The sequence below is a fragment of the Nuphar pumila genome, chromosome 6 (assembly GCF_984573655.1).
Source record: "Nuphar pumila chromosome 6, dmNupPumi1.hap1.1, whole genome shotgun sequence".
NCBI classification, from domain to species: domain Eukaryota; kingdom Viridiplantae; phylum Streptophyta; class Magnoliopsida; order Nymphaeales; family Nymphaeaceae; genus Nuphar; species Nuphar pumila.
The window spans coordinates 33,922,424-33,941,849 of NC_143254.1; positions in this window are offsets into that span (position 1 = coordinate 33,922,424).

Below are 19,426 nucleotides of genomic sequence, written 5' to 3' on the forward strand. Positions count from 1 at the left end.
AGTATATTGGTAGGCGCTCAAGGATGTTGGAAAACCTTACCTTAGAACCGGAGTTGAAATCATATGTCACGTACCTCGGATTTCGGTTCAGGTATATCGGTATAATTCGATTGGACAAAGGTGATCTAAATCTAGAGTTAGGGTTTGGGTCCTGCAGCTGTTTTTCAAAATGATGCATTTAGAGTCAGCCTTTTAGGGAGTGTTGTATGTGCATAAATGTTTGTGCATGATGTGACTGTTTGTATGTTACCTTTATTCCTCTCATATTTTCTCCAAAATATTTTTTCAAATATCCATATTCTCATCTTTTTCTTTTATTTTCTCAAACCCTGGATGATTTTCCCAAATATCCAATTTCTTTCAAAACTCCAGGTGATTTTCCATTCTCCCGTTCTACTGGATCTCGAATTTCCAGCTGCATTTTATATCCTGCCTGCAATTTTCAAAATTTCCATAATTTTTCTAAGTCTGATTTCGAGTCTCTCTCTGTTTTCAGCCCGATGGCATCCAGTCAAATCAATCCTATTTTTTCTAAAGGTCACATCTCCTACGAGGTGCGACAAGGTCGTCGTGAACATCGAGCCCTCAGCACCGGATCTTTCATTCCCCGGTGGTATTATTCATGGCTCAAAAGCTTTTCTCGCATGTTCTTGGACCATTTGAGCAAGTGCAGATTAGAATTGGCGTCAGCAGTCGGAAAGCAGGCCATCAACGATAACCTGATCCACACAATGGCAGAGCGATGGAATCCATGAACATGCACTTTCTGGTTCCCATGGGGAGAGATGACCATTTTAATGGATGAATTTTCAGAGATTATGGGGTTACTAGAACCAGCTGGTCAGCCAGAAGATTTGTTAGAGCATCAGTTTCTGATCAATGTTAAAGGTTTGGACCCACGAGATTCCTTAGCTCGCATGACAGGCCGCCGATCTTGGCCCCTGATTCAGATGGATGGAAATGAATATGTTAGTCTGCTTGAGTTATACCATCAATACGAGACCTTCGTCGAAGTGAGCTCACTATCAAGGACATCTAGAGAAAGGATTCAAAATGCAATGATTCTATGCACTGTAGGATTACCCATCTTCTCAGATGGACAAAACTACATGGATATCAAAATAATCCAGCTCATGAGAAAATGGGGAAGTCGACAGACCAACCGTCTCTCCATAGCCATGGCAACACTCGCTTTCCTGTATCGGGGTTTGACTTGTTTCTCACTTGGAGAATCCATCTTAGTTGAAGGATGTATTTACGCGCTTCAATCTTGGTTCTTCCAGCACATTCTAGCCTGAGCAAATTCTTTCAGATACAATGGTCAAGAACTTCTTCCAGTGGCGCAGTACCGGTCCATGATTGACAACATTCAAGAAGATGACATAGTCTGAGATTACTTTGATCGACAATTGTCTCCTCCCAGATATACATATGCTTATGACAAGCAGTTCAAATTGTTGGGACCATTCTTTTGCACTTACTACCAACCGGAGCGATGTGTTCGGCAGTTTTCCCAAAGACAGCAGTACATTGAAGCTAGACTACTATCAGGGGCTATGGTAGAATTCGATCTCACTTCCGCACAATGGTCTGGGGCATATCATTATGCCCGCTACGGCTGGGATTCCTTTGTTTCTCTTAAATTCTTTCCTGGTCCTAAAGTGTTTGCCGACTATCATGAATGGTGGCAAATTGTTTGTCCTCCACCTCTTTGTCAAGATCAATAAAATCATATTTTTCTCTTTTCAATAAAATTTTCTCTCTTTCTATTATGGTTTGACGACCCCGCCTAGGTAACAAGGCACATTTTTCGTTGTTCATTTCTCTTGTAAAAGGAATATCAACACAATTGTCGTGATTCCTATGACGACTCAATCTCTAGTAATGGGATAACTTTTTTAAACTGTCTACCATATTTCCAACAAATATTTCTTCCAAAAACCAATTCCTTCAGAATCTAATCAGGTCTTTGCCCTGCAGAGAGAATCCGCAGCATTTGATGGTTTGAACAAGATCAGGAAGGAAAACAACATCACCTCAGTACTCCTCAGTCTCAGAAGTAGAAATGGATTCCCCCAGATCCGTCAGAAGTCAAGATCAACAGCAAGAGGATGATGGCATAGATCCACAGATGTATGTTATGTTCCGGAAGATGATGAACAAGATGATGAGTGAGCAGCCCGAGACCAGTTCAGAGAAGAATCCATTTAGCCAGAAGTTCCACGGTCACAAGGATAAGAAATCAATAAAGACTTCCAAGAAGCAGATTCAACCAGAAAAAGTCTCAGATGGAACAGAATCAGCAGAAGACACTGATGAAGAATATGAGGTGCCCTCGACATTTCAGAAACATGGCCGAGAATAAAGGAGGAGTCGCAAACCAAGAAGTCAGGTCGCAGAAGATCCCCTGCAAGCACAGTTCAGAGAAATGGCTAGAGTTGTTAAAGATCTGCAAGCCCGTGACAAGGGCAAGAAAGTCTTCACTAGCGAGGACTTCTATGATGGCTTAGAAGGAGACGAAGATCTGGAAAATCTACCTCGCAAGTTCATTAAGTTTGACGGTTCTGACCATCCAAAAGCTCATCTCGCCACATTCTTCGCAGAGTGCTCAAGATTCAAGAGAGATAACAGAGCACTATTTCTATGTTTCCTTCGCAGCTTGGAAGGAGTTGCAACCAAATGGTATGCTAAGCATATCAATCCTATCGAGCTCAAGGAGTTCGATAAACTTGTGAATTTATTTATCGAACACTTCCTGTTCAACACAGAGGCGCTTTCGACATTAAGCCATCTTTGCAATCTAAGGCAGAATGAAAATAAAAAAGTGCAGGATTTCATCCATAGATGGAGATCAACCTGCAACAAAATGAGGTATTCTATATCGGAAAGACATGCTTTATCGCTGATCCTCAACAAATTTTTGCAACCTCCGAGAGGATTAATCTTCACCCCACCATCCTGTACTTTCATTAAACTGACTGAACGAGTCGAATGGCTCGAGCTAAGTGTGGAGAATGGAGTCTACGAAGGCTTCACATTTCCCAAGAATAACCCCCAAGGTGAACAGAAGAAGAAAACTCACTTCACCTACTCTGCCAACAACAATCGCTATAAAGGGCAGAAGAAAGATTACTGCTACGGCGCAGGAAGTTCAAATAACAAAGGAGATCAGAAAATGAAGCATGCTACTCAATATAACAAGCCCCTTCAGCAAGATCAAGGGCCAAAACTGCATAAAAAGGTTAAACATGAAGGATGGGGCTACGATAGAAAATTCACTCCTCTCGATCAATCACTTGAAGATATGCTCGAGTATATGCTGTCGAAGGAAATGATCAAGTTGCCAAGACTGGTCGATCCCCCTGTGCCTATGGGAAAATGAAAAGACCAATTTTGCAAGTTCCACAGGACAGTGGGACACAACACTGAGAACTGTTTCGTTCTCAAGAACATTGTATAGGATCTTATTGACAAGAATCTTTTGGTGGAAGGAGAAGAAGAAGAAAAAATGGACATTCTCAATCAGTCATTTCCTCCGCACACCACCGCAATAATATCTGAACGGCCATTTCAGCCTCAAGAGCACATCAAACCATGTTCCGTTCAAGATCTTCAAGTTCAGCATCAGGTGTTAGTGTTGCGACAAGCAGCACCAGCCACCAAGAAGATGGACATAATTTCAGCATTTGGCAAGCTGAAAGTGTTTGAAAAACCCACAAAATTGTCCCCCAAATTAAAAGAAATCCTGAAATTCCATAATCAGTTCATCAAGCCCATGCCCGAAAAGGAAAGTCAAAAGCCTCTGACTGCTCTGTCCAATGTTTCAATTTTGGACTTAGCCAAGAGTTCTCGCAAGCACCAACAAGTACCGGACGATTTGCTTAAAAAAATTAAAGTTAAACCCAGTACCACGCTGTAAACACCCCAAATTTTCACTCACCTTCCTGATATATCCATCCATCATCACATTTCGGTTCTCCGGAATCAATGAAGGGCAAAATGGTCATTTTCTAAGATTGAACCTTGCAGAAAGTCCTAAATTCCATTCTTGAGCCTCAAAATTTCTATATTTAGGTTCAGAGACATCTTCAAACTGCAAATTTGCAAAATCCTATTCCTGACAAGAAGTTGGAATTTCCAATTCTAGATTCAGAATGACATTTCATAGGACATGGCTTTGCATAGCATTGCATGAGCATTTCATATCATTTCAATGCACAGCATGTCATTTTGAAATCCAGAACTCCTGACTTTCAAAAATGTCAATCCAGATTCGAGTTTTAAATATTTCAAAATTGATTTCAAGCTCCTGGGTTTTTAAAACTGCCAAATTCTTTCCATTTTACCCCCAGGGCTTCGAATTACAAAAAGTTTTTCTCAAGAAAACGATCTGGATAGTTTTGGACATTGATTTTCAAGATTTCGTCAGTTGAAAAGAGGGGGACACAATTTCAAAATTCATAAGACCTTATTTCAAACTTTTACAAAAAGGGCTCTGAATTTCCCCGCATCTTTCAAAATTTTGCCCTGAAGAACCATTTTCTTCCAAGTTTTGAAATCAAACCAAAATTCACTTCGTGTTTTCCAAAACTAGCCTACTATTATGAAAATTCCAAAAAAAAAAAATTCACTTGGCTTTTATTTCAAATAAGTGACGTGGGACCCGCCTCGAGGTGGTGTCACACTCAAATTTTCAAATATTTCTCTTATTTTCAAAACAGTGCCCATCCGGAAGTGGCACCGACTTATAAAACTCTTTCATTTGATTTAATTTTTAATAAAATAATTAGTGGGCCCACGTAGGTGGCACCCCACTAAGACTCTTTGCCAAGAAAAAACAATTTTTTTATATCTATACTTTAAAAAGTTTTCAAATTCAGTTGAGGTGGCACCACCTTAAAAAAAGAAGAAAAAGAAAAAAAAAATCGTTTTTATCATTTTCTTATTTATTTTTTGTTTTTTGTTTTTTGTTATTTACTGTTCAGCCCCAAAAAAGGAGCCATCGTGAAACCCTACCCGAGTTTTTCACTTTACCTAAGTTTTAGGTAAAGTGAACTCAGGATTTTTCTTCAAAATGAGCCAGCCGCCCCCTTTTCCTTCAAGGATTGACGACCTTTCAAAAAACTGTTGGAATATTTCAAATGTTTTCAAAATCCAGTTCAGAAGATTTCAAAAAGGACCAATTTTTTTGGAAAACCTGCTGATGATCTTTAAAAGGGGACGATTTGGAGCATCCAAAGGGGGCCATCGGCGATTCCAGCTCTCTCTCCACTCCCCCTTTTACTTCCTTTCCCCTCAGCCAGCAGGAGGTTTCAGCTTTGGTATCTGTTCAACCGAATAGACCAAGAGGAGTTTCTTGTTTCTCCATCAGCCCTTATCCCCTTTTCACTATCTTTCTCAGCAAGGGTTGAAAGAGCCCTTCATTCTCCTGCATTGGAGATAGTTGGCTCCTTCTATCAGCCAACAAGAAGGTAATTGAGGAGCGTGGGGTCCTCCTTCCTTCTTTTTGAAGCCTAACTTACCTCTGAAGGAGACACCAACAACAACCTCCTCTGTGTCAAGGTAAAGGCTTCTCTCTCATTTTTTTTTGAACCTGCAGGAAGCTGATATCCGCTCCAGGCCGTATGTGTGGTAAAACCATCTCAAATGGCTGATGTGATTTACCTTGTGGTTTAGTCGATATGTCAAGGAATGATAATGCCTCTCAATGGCATTCTCAATTCAATCTGAAGAATATGGTTTCATCGAATCATTGTGTTCCTTCAAAATTCCTACATGATTCATTAGGGCATTATGAATATTTCAAAATAACTCTTCATTTCTACCTAGAATTTTCATATGCATAGCCAACTCCCCTGTTACATACCCATGATTTTCCCTTACCTAAAAAGATTTCCTTTCTTCTTTCTCAGTAAATTCCATTTTTTTTTAGTCTTCTGCAGGCGCAGCAACTGCGATTTCAAGTGTTAATGGAACCAACCTTCTCATCATCGTATGATTTTCTTATTAAAATGAGTTTTTTTCGGTATGGCATTGGTTTTCGCAGATTTATGTGATTTTCGTTAAAATGTCCGCATCTAGTGGAGTAAAGTGATAGCCAACAAGGTTGATCATACAGTGAATTGTGTTCTTAACTAGAGCACTATATATATTTTTATTTTACCTGTGTTAAATCCCATTTGCTTTCTGGTGGACTACTCTGTCAATGTATCTAACGTCACCTTTTATCATTTATGTTCTTGCTATGCTCATAGGAATATATACAGAGGAATTATTTCCAATTTTTCTTTTAGTAGCAGCTAGTGTAGTACAGGTACACCGTTACCAGCTAGATGAAGAACAAAAATTTTGTTTTGTGTCATCGGTGATTTCCCCAGCCATTTTCTTCCTTTCATATCAGATCAATTGCAGCATTATATGTAACTATTTCTGCTGAATGGGATTGTCATCTGCTGTATGGGTTCATGTTTGCTACGATATTTGCTGTTGGAATCTGATTCACTAAAGATGGCTATTCATATAAAGTAGCTTATATGCTTGCTTAGATGGGTGGGATTTCCAATTTGATATAGCATTTTAACCCATCCATATGAGCCTTTAGACCATATGTTAATATCCAAATTTTAAGCATTAATAACTATCCATTCAAAATTGTTTTTTTTCTGTTATTGTTTTTCACTTGCATAGCATTAGCTGTCAAACTCAAGAGTTTATACATTTTGCCCCTAACATTGGCACATCTCCTTATGAGCCCGTCATGCCTTACTTCTGCAGTTCTGTTATGTACAGTTACAGGTTACAGTTTTTATCATGGCTTTCATTAGCTTGGTTGAGATTATTTTTTTTCATCTGATGAAGATATGGGACTGACGATATCAGTCATGGCTTGGAATGAAAGTTCTGTACGACTAGTAGATGATATCAACTTTATTTCCCTTTTTTTTTTACAATAGATGTCCTGTATTTGCTCTTTGAACCAGGGTAGCCTATTATCCGTGTTTAGGATATCTATTGCATGAGTTTCTATATCTGCACTTGCCCAATACATGTTCTGAAGCATTTCTCTGCCTGTCATTCAATGCATTCATATATCTTGACAAATGTTTTTTTTAGGCACTTCCAGCATATCTAAGGGATAATATTAGTTCACTGTATAGATTTATAGTAACTCATATAGTATGAGTGTTGCAATTAGTGTCGGATCATGAGCATAAAATGAGTGATATTTCGAGAGTGTAACAAGCATGGGAGAATGTGAGTCTCGATAAGAATATTAGCCATATTAAAATGTCATAACTTGAGTTTGTCCTGGTTACAACATAGGCATCCCAATCTTGGTACATACATCAATGTATACATTTATTATATGTCGAATATCTCTGCAAGAGCATTAGAGTTTGATCATATAGACTGCTACCACAGATATGCATCTATTTTTTTTGCCACTTATCTATTTTCCAACAGGGCATGCATTCATTTAGGAGAGCCTGTATGTAACCTCTTAGGCCTTCCCTCATAAAGTATAGGCATCTAACATTCAGCCAATTTCATTCCTCCTTTAGTTTGAATAAGCATAGTATATGGGCTAGATGTATGAAAATTCTAGTTAACTTGAGCAGTGCATTTCATTCCTGCTTTAGATATTATATTTTCATTAGCATGTATATTTTCATTATAGTTCAGGTATAACAATCCATAGGTGTAAAATTCCAATCTCTTGTATATGTGTGTTTTTTTTTCTTTTTTTTTTTTCTCTTATCCACTTTTGCAGGAAAAATTTGGAGGAAGCTGATTTCTTTAACTCTGTATATACATTTTTATTCTGCTTTATGTCCAAATGTAATAATCAAATTTGGAATAATATTTACTTTTACTGCTTAGATTAGGATGCATATCATGTAGTTTGATTTATGTAATATCCTGATTTTGTGATCCATGCATTCATTTCAAAATCACTGTGGATGAACACGAATGGCACGTGCACCAACTCTTAGAGAGTTGATGAACTTGGTGGAGTCCATATTTACGGCCCTAGTCGGAATATGGACGAGACCCAGATCCATCATCTTTCTACCAGTCACATTGAGCCTACACTCTTAGGCTATCTTAAAATGCACATCATATTTCCAATTTTTCAAAATATTGTGAATTAACTCAAATAAACTATGAACATATTCATGACCACAGTCAGAATATGTGAAGAATTTACTTTAGCTTAATACACATTTTTCCAACAAAATCTCTCAGAAAATCTTCTCAAAGTGCATTCATTCACTCATATCATTTGCATCATGAAATCATTGGTTTTCTCATGATTTTCTTAAGAAAATTTCATTCTCAAGAAATCGATTTCTCAAGAAACTCTGAGAATTTTTCAAAATCGATTTTCCCAAGTCAAGTTTTTTTCACAGTTTTCCATGAAAAGGGTTATTTTCTCAAGATTTTCAAAAGAAGTCTCTTACCTTTCTCAAAGATCAAAATCGATTTCCAAGGGTTTCAAGGCTAAGATTCTCAGGATTTCAGTTTCCCGAGTTTCAATTCTCCTTCTCCAAAGAATTTTCCAATGAATCTCAACCATTTTCCAAAGAAAACTTTCGAAACTTGAAGTTTTTTGACAAACACTTTCCCTTCAAAGATTCACCCTTTTCTCAAGAATTCTTTCCATTTCTCAGGATTTTCTCACAATTTCATAAACTTTCTGGTGATTTCCAAACACTTTCATCTGAGTTTCCTGAGAGTTTGATTTCCATATTTTTCGTGAGAAATGCTTTTCAACTCCAAATATTTTCTAAAGCATACATTATCTTTTTCTCAACAAACATTTTGCAAAAATCTCATAGCACATGCCTGAATTCTCTGTGCAGTTAGGATAGAACACAATTTCGAGGATTTCACTAAGTCAAGCACACATTTTGGTCCTTGGTTCGATTACCTCTGTTAAAGGGAGTAGGAACGGTCGAACCTCGTACCGACAGGTCGAGCCCCATCCCATGGATTTTCCCGCAATTTTCAAAACGGAGGCAAGTATTTCAAAACAATTTCCAAAAATCCGGTCAAGTTTCAATCGCGAAAGCATTTTCCTCTCTCTCCCGCAAGGAAGGGAAAGGGAAAAATTTTGCGACGATAACAGGTTTGGCGACCGTGATGGGACCTGTCTTTGTCTGACCTAAATTATGTTTGACTTAGTTCAATTATCGAAACTGTGTTCTCAAAATCTCAGATCTTTACTTTCTAATATCATGCAAACTTAGGAGCCTAGATTTTGACCTAGCTGAAATTGATTGCATATAGACTAGGCATGGTTTGGTAAGACCAGATTGAGGAGATATTTTCATGCTCACATAAACTTAGGTCTAAATACAACTCTCCTCAATTTAGGATTTGAATGCAAACAATGTATGCTTCTTCAAGGATTTTCAAAATCTATCTCTCTAGGTTTAGAGCCATCTATTTCTTGCATGTGATCATTTTTTTTTAAACCTCCATTACATATCATTACCCGGCCATCACGTTGCTGGGCTCTCTTCCAGAACCCTAGTTCGGGACAGAGCCCCACAACTGGGTCACTTATTTGGGTTAACGCCCCCTACCACGTACCGCGGGCCACAGTTCGAAGTATATCGGTAGGCGCTCAAGGATATTGAAAAACCTTACCTTAGAACCGGAGTTGAAATTATATGCCACGTACCTCGGATTTCGGTTTGGGTATATCGGCATAACTGGATTGGACAAAGATGATCTGAACCTAGAGTTAGGATTAAGGTCCTACAATTGTTTTCAAAATGATGCATCTAGAGTCAGCCTTTTAGGGAATGTTGTATGTGCATAAATGTTTATGCAGGATGTGATTGTTTGTATGTTACCTCTATTTTCTTACATTTTTCCCAAAAATATTTTCAAATATCCATATTTTTCACCTTTTCCTTTATTTTCTCAAACCCTGGATGATTTTCTCAAATATCCCATTTCTTTCAAAACTCCAGGTGATTTTCCATTCTACCTTTCTACTGGATCTCGAATTTTCAGCTGCATTTTATATTCTGCCTACAAATTTTTTTCAAAATTTCCCATATTTTCCTAAATCTCATTCTGAGTCTTTCTCTGTTTCAGTTCGATGACATCCAGTCAAGTCGATTCTATCTTTCCTGAAGGTCACACCTCCTACGAGGTGCGACAAGGTCGTCCTGAACATCGAGCCCTTAGCACCGGAACTTTCATTCCCCGGTGGTATTATTCCTGGCTCAAAAGCTTTTCTCGAATGTTCCCGGACCATTTAAGTGAGTGCGGATTAGAATTGGCGTCAGCAGACTATCAACGACAATCTGATCCATGCAATGGCAGAACGATGGAACCCACGAACATGCACCTTCTGGTTTCCATGGGGAGAAATGACCGTTTTAATGGATGAATTTTCAGAAATTATGGGATTACCAGAACCAGTCGGTCAACCAGGAGATTCGTTAGAACATCAATTCCTGATCATTGTCAAGGGTTTGGACCCCCGAGACTCATTAGCTCGTATGACAGGCCGCCGATCCTAGCCCCTGATTCAGTTAGACGAAAATGAATATGTCAACCTGCTCGAGTTGTATCGTCAATATGGGACCTTCGTCGAAGTCAGCTCGCTATCCAGGACAGCTAAAGAAAGAATTCAGAATGCAATGGTTTTATGCACTGTAGGATTAGCCCTCTTCCCAGACGGACAAAACTACATGGACATTAGAATAATCCAACTTATGAAAAGATGGGGAAGTCGACAAACCAATCGTCTTTCTATAGCCATGGCAGCTCTTGCTTTCCTGTATCGGGGTCTGACTTGTTTCTCACTCGAAGCATCCATCCTAGTTGAAGGTTGCATCTACGCGCTTTAATCCTGGTTCTTCCAACACGTTTCAGCCCAAGCAAACTCTTTCAGATACAATGGACAAGAACTCCTTCTAGTGGCACAGTACCGGTCCATGATCGACAACATTCAAGAAGATGACATTGTCTGGGACTATTTTGATCGGCAATTGTCTCCTCTCAGATACACATACGCTTATGGCAAGCGATTCAAATTATTGGGACCATTCTTCTGCACTTACTACCAACCGGAGCGTTGTGTTCGACAGTTCTCCTAGAGGCAGTCGTACATTAAAGTCAGACTACTATCAGGAGCTATGGCAGAATTCGATCTCACTTCCGCACAATGGTCCGGGGCATATCATTTTGCCCGCTACAGCTGGGATTCCTTTGTCTCTCTTAAAATCTTTTCAGGTCCTAGAGTGTCTGCCGACTATCATGAATGGTGGCAAATTGTTTGTCCTCTACCTCTTTGTCAAGATCAATAAAAGTTCAATTTTCTCATTCCAATAAAATTTTCTATCTCTATTGCGGTTTGACGACCTCGCCTAGGTAACAAGGCATATTTTTGTTGTTTATTTCTCTTGCGAATGACAACATAATTATCGTGATTCCCGCGACGACTCAGTCCCTAATAATGGGATATCTTTTTCAAATTGTCTACCATATTTTCAGCAAATATTTCTTCCAAAAACTAATTCCTTCAGAATCTAATCAGGTCTTTGCCCTGCAGAGAGCATCTATAACATTTGATGGTTCAGACAAGATCAGGCAAAAGAACAACGGCATCTCAGTACTCGTCGGCCTCAGAAGAAGAGATGGGCTCCCCACGATCCGAGAGGAGTCAAGAGTAGCAACAAGAGGATGATGGCATAGACCCGCAAATGTATGCCATGTTATGAAAAATGATGAATAAGATGATGAATGAGCAGCCCAGGACCAGCTCAGAAAGAAATTCATTCAGAGAAAAGTTCCATGGGCACAGGGATAAGAAGGCTTCCAGAAAGCAAGTACAACCAGAAGAGATCTTAGACGAAACAGACTCAATTGAAGATACCGATGAAGAGTATGAAGTGCCTCCAGCATTTCAAAAGCAGGGCCAAAAACAAAGAAAAAGCCGCAAATCAAAGAGCCAGGTCACAAAAGTGCCTCTGCAAGCACAATTCAGAGAAATGGCCAGAGTTATCAAGGATCTGCAAGCCCGCGACAAGGGCAGGAAAGTCTTCACCAGCGAGGACTTCTATGACGGCTTAGAGGGGGATGATGATCTGGAGAATCTTCCCCGTAAATTCATCAAGTTTGACGCTTCTGGCAACCCAAAAGCTTATCTCGCCACTTTCTTTGCTGAGTGCTTGAGGTTCAAGAGAGACAACCGAGCACTATTTCTATGTTTTCCCCACAGCTTGGAAGGAGTTGCAGCTAAGTGGTATGCTCAGCATATCAACCCCATCGAGCTCAAGAAGTTTGACAAAGTTGTAAATCTGTTTATTGAACGCTTTTTGTTCAACACAGAGGCGCTTTCTACACTAAGTCATCTCTGCAATCTAAGGCAGAATGAGAATGAAAAGGCGCGGGACTTTATTCACAGATGGAGATCAGCCTATAACAAAATGAGAGATCCTATTTCAAAAAGGGATGCCTTATCATTGATCCTCAACAATTTCTCACAACCATTAAGAGGATTAATCTCTACTGCACCATCTCGTACCTTTATTGAGCTGACCGAGAGAGCCGAATGGCTCAAGCTGAGTGTGGTGAATGGAGTCTACGAAGGCTTCACCTTTTCCAAAAACAACCCTCAAGGTGAGCAGAAGAAGAAAGCTCACTTCACCTACTCTGCCAACAACAACAACAATAGCCGAAATCAGTATAAGGGGCAGAAGAAAAATTACTGCCACGGCACAGGCAGTTCAAACAACAAAGATCAGAAAGGAAAGCCTGCTCCTCAATACAGCAAGCCTCCTCAACAGGATCAAGGGCCGAAACTGCGTGAGAAGACCAAACACGAAGGGTGGATCTATGATCGAAAGTTCACACCTTTAGACCAATCACTTGAAGATGTGCTCGAGTAAATGTTGTCAAAAGAGATGGTCAAGTTGCCAAGATTGGTCGATCCCCCTGTGCCCATGGGGAAGTTGAAAGATCAGTTTTGCAAGTTCCACAAGACATTGGGACACAACATTGAGAACTGCTTCGTTCTAAAAAACATTGTGCAAAATCTTATTGATAAAAATCTATTGGTAGAAAGAGATGAAGAAGAGAAAATGGATATTCTAAAGCAGCCCTTTCCTTCACACACCACATAAGTAGTGTCTGAACAGCCATTCCTGCCTCACGAACACATCAAGTCATATTCTGCACAAGATCTCCGAGTTCAGCACCAGGTTTCAGTACTGCGACAAGCAGCACCAGCCACCAAGAAGATGAACATAATTTTAGCTTTTGATAAGCTAAAAGTATCAGCGGAACCAGTCAAAGTATTTCCTACAACAACCAGTAAAATTCCAGGGTTCCCAAAATATTTTCTCGAATTCATCTCAAAAAAGGGAGAAACTTCCAGTCAAAAGCCCCTGACCGCTCTGTCCAATGTTTCCATTCTTGACTTGGCCAAGAATTTCTGCAAGCACCAACAAGTACTGGATGATTTGCTCAGAAAAATCAAAGTCAAACCCAGTACCACTCCTGAAGACATGGCATAAATAGTGAATTCAGCCATGACCAATGCGTCGATCACTTTCTCGGATGAGAACCTTCCAAAGCCTCATTCCTTTCATAATAATGCTCTGTACATCGTTGTTCGAGTGAGAGGAATGACGGTACCACATGTGCTAGTTGATGGAGGTAGCAGCCTCAACATATGTCCCGAGATGACAGCAAAGGTATTAGGGATCAAGGATGAAGAATACATTCCAGATCCTATCACCATCTATGGGTTTGACAATCATGGTCAAACGGCCAAGGGCAAGATATTTCTAGAGGTGTTCATCAACTACTCGGTGCACTCAGTACTTTTTCATGTGGTCAATGTACCACCTACCTACAATCTGCTGCTCGAAAGAATATGGATCCACAATGCGAACACAGTGCCTTCCACTCTCCACCAATGTGTAAAATGGTCAAAAGGTGGAATGATTACAACAATATTGGGAGAGGACCCAGAAGAAAGACTCCCGCAACCCATGATTCCCCGACCATCATTCACGGCGGATATCCCCAGCATCAGGGAGAGTGAAGAAATCAGTCTCAGAGAAAATCGAGAAATACTCCAGGCATCCTCAGAACTATCTCTACACACGGTAGCCATGACCCGATGGAGAGGTCCCAAGTTCTTCAAGATTGGAGGTCGTGTCAACTACAACACTATCAAAGATCATCCGTTGTTCCCGCAATTCATGAAGGCAAGAAAGAGATTTGATTTACTTCTAAAGCACGGTTATCAACCCTTCAAAGGACTCGGCAAAAATGAAGATGGCCGCATCGAGCCAGTGATCCAGAAGCATCATCCCCACAGAGCAGAACTAGGGTTTTCCGGTGGAAGCTCACCAAAGAAGACTGTTTTTGTCAAAGAGGCACATTGAAGACCATTTGCTATTTTCTTTATATTCTTTCCCAAATAAATGTCTCATTTTATCAATGTCTCTGGTCCATTCAAAATCAATAAAATTCCAAGTTTCTTTGTCTATCTGGAAGCCATCTATTTCTCTCCTCTATCTCCTCATTTTTTAATGTCATTTTATGCATGGTTCTCTTCAAATAATTGCTTGACTTATGATAGGCAATTTTACCTGAACCAAATTTCTTATCCAAAATTTCAGAATGACTTCTCGGACAATCAAGAAGCTCGTTCTCAATCCCAAGGCTTTTTAGAAGTCGGCAGCAATTCACAGAGTCAAAGCAAGCACTGAAGATGGCAAGATTGTAAAGTAGTTAGATGATTATGCAGAATATGATCAGTCTCTTCAGGAATTACTAGAGTTCGCCTCAGTTCAGAAGCAGGACAAATCATCTCCTCTAGTACAAGATCCGACTGAAGATGTCAATATAGGTTTATAGAATGATCTCAAAATTCTCCAGATCGGAACCAGTCTGAGTCCGAAAGAGAAGGAAAGGCTTACAAATTTTCTCAAGCAACATGAAGAAGTGTTCGCATGGACATATAAAGATATGTCGGGTTTAGACCCAAAATTAGTCGAACAACGCCTCATTTTGAAGCCAGATGCTAAGCCAATTAAATAGAAGTTGAGAAAAATGGATCCCAGAATAGAACAACAAGTCAAAGAAGGACTTGAAGATATACTCAAAGCAGGATTCATTCGAACTATTGACTACCCAGATTGGTTAGCCAATATCGTCGTTGTTCCAAAGAAAAGTGGCAAAGTGAGGATCTGCATAGACTTCAGAGACCTCAATAAGGCAACTCCGAAGGATGATTATTTACTTCCAAGCATTGATCTTCTAGTCGACAGCATGGCAGGACACGCCATGTTCTCTTTCATGGATGGATATTCTGGCTACAATCAGATTAAGTTGGACACCCGCGACCAATCCAAAACTTCCTTCACTATGCCTTGGGGCACTTTCTGCTATACAATTATGCCTTTTGGGCTCAAGAATGCTGGAGCAATGTATCAACGCGCAATGGTCGTTATCTTTCACGATCAGATGCGCAAAATCATGGATGTGTATGTTGATGATATCCTCGTGAAATCCAAAGAGGAAGAAGACCACCTCGAAGCTCTTGACCAAGTGTTTAAGCGACTCATTCTTTACAAATTAAGGCTTAACCTGCAAAAGTGTGTCTTTGGGGTCGAATCAGGCAAACTGTTGGGTTTTCTGGTCAGCAAAAAGGGAATTGAAGTTGACCCAGCCAAAGCAAAGGTTATCATTGATATGCCACCCCCGAAGAATCTCAAAGAACTGCGTAGCCTTCAGGGACGCATGCAATCAATCCGGCGATTTATTTCCAACTTGGCAATGCGATTCGAGCCTTTCAATCACTTGCTCAGAAAAGGAGTGAAGTTCGAATGGGGACCAGAGTGTCAGCAATCGTTCGATCGATTCAAGAAGTATCTTCTCAATCCTGTCATTCTGAAACCGCCAGAATTGGGAAAATCCCTTTTGTTATACATCTCAGTCAATCAAGTCGCATGCGGCGGATTCTTGGCGCAGTACAAAGAAGGCAGTTTAATAGAGCACGTCATTTATTATGTGAGTAAGACTTTCATAGATTATGAAAAGAAATACTCTCAAATAGATAAGACTTGCCTAGCTCTGGTGTGGATGTGTCAGAAGTTAAGACACTACCTGCTGGCATCTGAAGTCAAAATTTTGTCCAAACTCAATCCTCTCAAGTACATCTTGGAGCAACCTTTTCTCAGTGGATGAGTTGCCAAATGGCAAGTCTTACTGATACAGTATGACCTAGAATATGTCTCGTAGCAATCAATAAAAGGCCAAGCAATCGCAGATCAATTGACAGATTTTCCTCTGGCAGAAGAGGTGAAAACCGAAGACGATTTCCCAGACGAGCAAATATGCAATATCCAGCAGTACCCATTCTGGAATTTATTTTTCGATGGTTCCAAGAATATGGCTGGAATAGGCATCAGAATCTTATTAATCACTCCTGAGAAGGAGATGATTCCATTTTCTCTCAAATTAGATTTCCAATGTACCCACAATATGGCTGAGTATGAGGCCCTGATTCAAGGTCTAAAAATTCTACTAGATTTTGATGTTAAGAGAGTGTATGCCTACGGCGACTCATTACTTGTTGTCAATCAAGTTCGAGCCGAATGGCAAGTGAAAGATCAAAAGCTATTTCCTTATCAGAAGATTGTTTCAGCTCTTGTCAGCGAGTTCAAAGAATTTCAACTCTTCCATATCAAGAAGGAATTCAATCAAGTGGCTGATAGTCTAGCCAGCCTAGGCTCTATTATGCCATTCAAGAATGGAGAATCTTGTCGTTCTTTCAAAATCGGCAGACTCGACCAACCTGCTTTCTTTCCAACAGAACAAGTACACCAAGCTGAGCAAAAGAAGAAGCCTTGGTATTACAATATCAAAACTTTCATAGAAACCGGGGAATTTCCCCCAGAACTCCCGAAGAAAGAGCAGCGAGCAATCCAGCGTATGTCTACCCGATATTTCATTATGGCCAATGTCCTCTGATGATGCATGAAATGCACATCATGTTAACAAGTTATTCATGCATTTTGTAGTGAGATTAAGGTTTTAAACCCATGTTTAGATGCATTTTGATAGTAAGGGGTTGTGGTTCGAATTTCAGAGAAATCAGAGTTAAAATGAGAGAGTTATGGCTATTTCAGTGTTCGGGCATGGATTTCGAGGTGGATCGGATCCATATCCGACCCAATTAGGCTATTTGGACTTTGGATCAACGTTTATAAATCACAAATCCACCCCACACGCATATCCATACCCATTTAGAAAACATTTTCCAGAAAACCCCCCAGAAAGTGGCGCAGGGTAAAAACTTTTATTATAACATGGTTTTTGAAAATACCCAAAAGTATAAATATGCTTTTTAGAAGAGACCTAGACGTCTTTGCATTGGGATTGGCGCCTCCTACAGTGAATCTAACTCCAGCCCCCTTCCAACTCTTAATTCCATCTCATTTTCCATCGAAGATTGGGTTTTTACTTGAAATCAAGCATTATTCCATCTCTCGTTTCATTTCTAATCATTTCTTTATCTTCCTTGTTGTGCTTAATCACCATTTGCTATGTTTTTGCAGGTGTAGCAGAGGTGGAGACCATTTATCTTGCTTGGCCCTACCTCCATCTGGTTTTCTAAGCCCTCCGATCGCGAATCGGCACCCGTTCCATCTTCGGTGGATCTCCAACGTGTTGCAGCTGTAGATACCCTGCTCGTGGTGATATTCCAGCATTCTCGAATAGTTTGGGACGTCAAGTAAAGGCCATTGTCCGCTCTCTTCTCCCCCACAATCGCCGGATCGCCCTTGAGGTAGGTCTTCTTTTCTCTTCTCTTCTAGATAAAGCCTAAATCGTGTGTGGTTGTATTTCTTTTGATATTTTCTGTGTTTTTGTTTTATTTTTATTGTTTTAGCCCTAGTATAGAACTCGTTCATAGACCAACACTGTAGATCTAGGTTTGGTTTCCTTGTTTTTGTGTTCGAGTATTGATTTCCATTGTTTTTCACTCAAAACATGTAAATCGGCTAGAGGTTATTCTAGCCGATTTTATTTTCTGTCCATTGTGTTTTAGTGTGTTGCTTTTACAGAAAAACATATTTAAAAAAATGGCATTTTGATTTAATTTAGTCGCTGGGTCTGATTGCTTATTGTTTCAATTAAAAAAAAAAAAGAAAAATCGGCTAGATTGAGTCTAGCCGATCTTTGGGTTTTAATAAGTCTAGGGTCTGGAATTTTTTTCTGTGGTTTTACTGCGTGATCTGAGTTTACTCATTTGTTTCCAGTGTCATTTATTTTCGTTTTAGGTGAGGTTTGATTCCTTATGTGTCGTCCTTCGCCCTTCCAACCCTCATCCCGCTTGTTGCCCTTTGCCCCGCCCTATCGCCCTTTGCCCCACATTGTCGCCCTTCGCCCCGCCTGTCGCCCTTCACCCTGCCTGTCGCCCTTTGCCCCACATTGTCACCCTTTGCCCCGCCCTGTCTCCCTTCGCCCCGCCTGTCGCTCTTTCGACCTCCAGACTCTGGCAACCCCCACCTCCCTCTCTGCCCTCGTTCATCTTTGCCCACTCTCCTCTCTCATCCGACCTCCAGCCCCCACCTGCAACCCTCCCTTGCCGATCTCCTCTCCTTCCTCCCTGTCTCATCTTCCTCCCTCTCCTGCAGACTCATCGTGCACTTAATAGGACACAGAGGGTTGAACCTGCCTTCCTCCTCTCTATCCCCAATTGTGCCTCCCCTCTCACTGTCGCCCTCGTCCCTCTTCTCCCTCTATTCTCTCCCATTCGACCTCTAGCCTCCGGCCGACAGCCGTTGGAGCCCCCCCCCACCTGCAACCCTCCCTCACCGACCTCCTTCTTTTCTTCCCCTTCTCATCTTCCTCCCTCTTCGGCAACCTCAATCACTCTCTTCTCTCTTGACCCATGTTGGTGACCTTGTGGTTGGTCATCTTCCTGTTTCGATAGCCTCGCGATGTAGCTAACCCATGGCCGGATACCCTTCGTCAGTTAGTCTGCGGGTATATAAATGTGCATTACAGGTACATAGCTGAGCTAATTGCGTGATGCTTAGTGCTAAGCATCGCATGTGACTAAAAATGCAATGCAAAAAGAAATAAGAAAAAAATGCGAAGGCAAAAGCAATGCAAATCGGGTAAATACCCGTTGTGAGTAAGTGATGCAAGTGCATCACATGTTATTTACTTTCTTGGATGCAACACTTTCCTGTTTACACACTTACTTAGTTGTGGATATCTAGGACTGCTTTGCTGAAGTTCGGAGATCATGTTGAGCATGATTTGAATGTATGAAAATAGAAGTGCACTTATTTTTGTAGTTCAGAGTCCATACAAATCGTGGTAGTAGTTAGTGAGATATTGGAGTGTGTTTATTGTAGGTACATGTTTGACATTA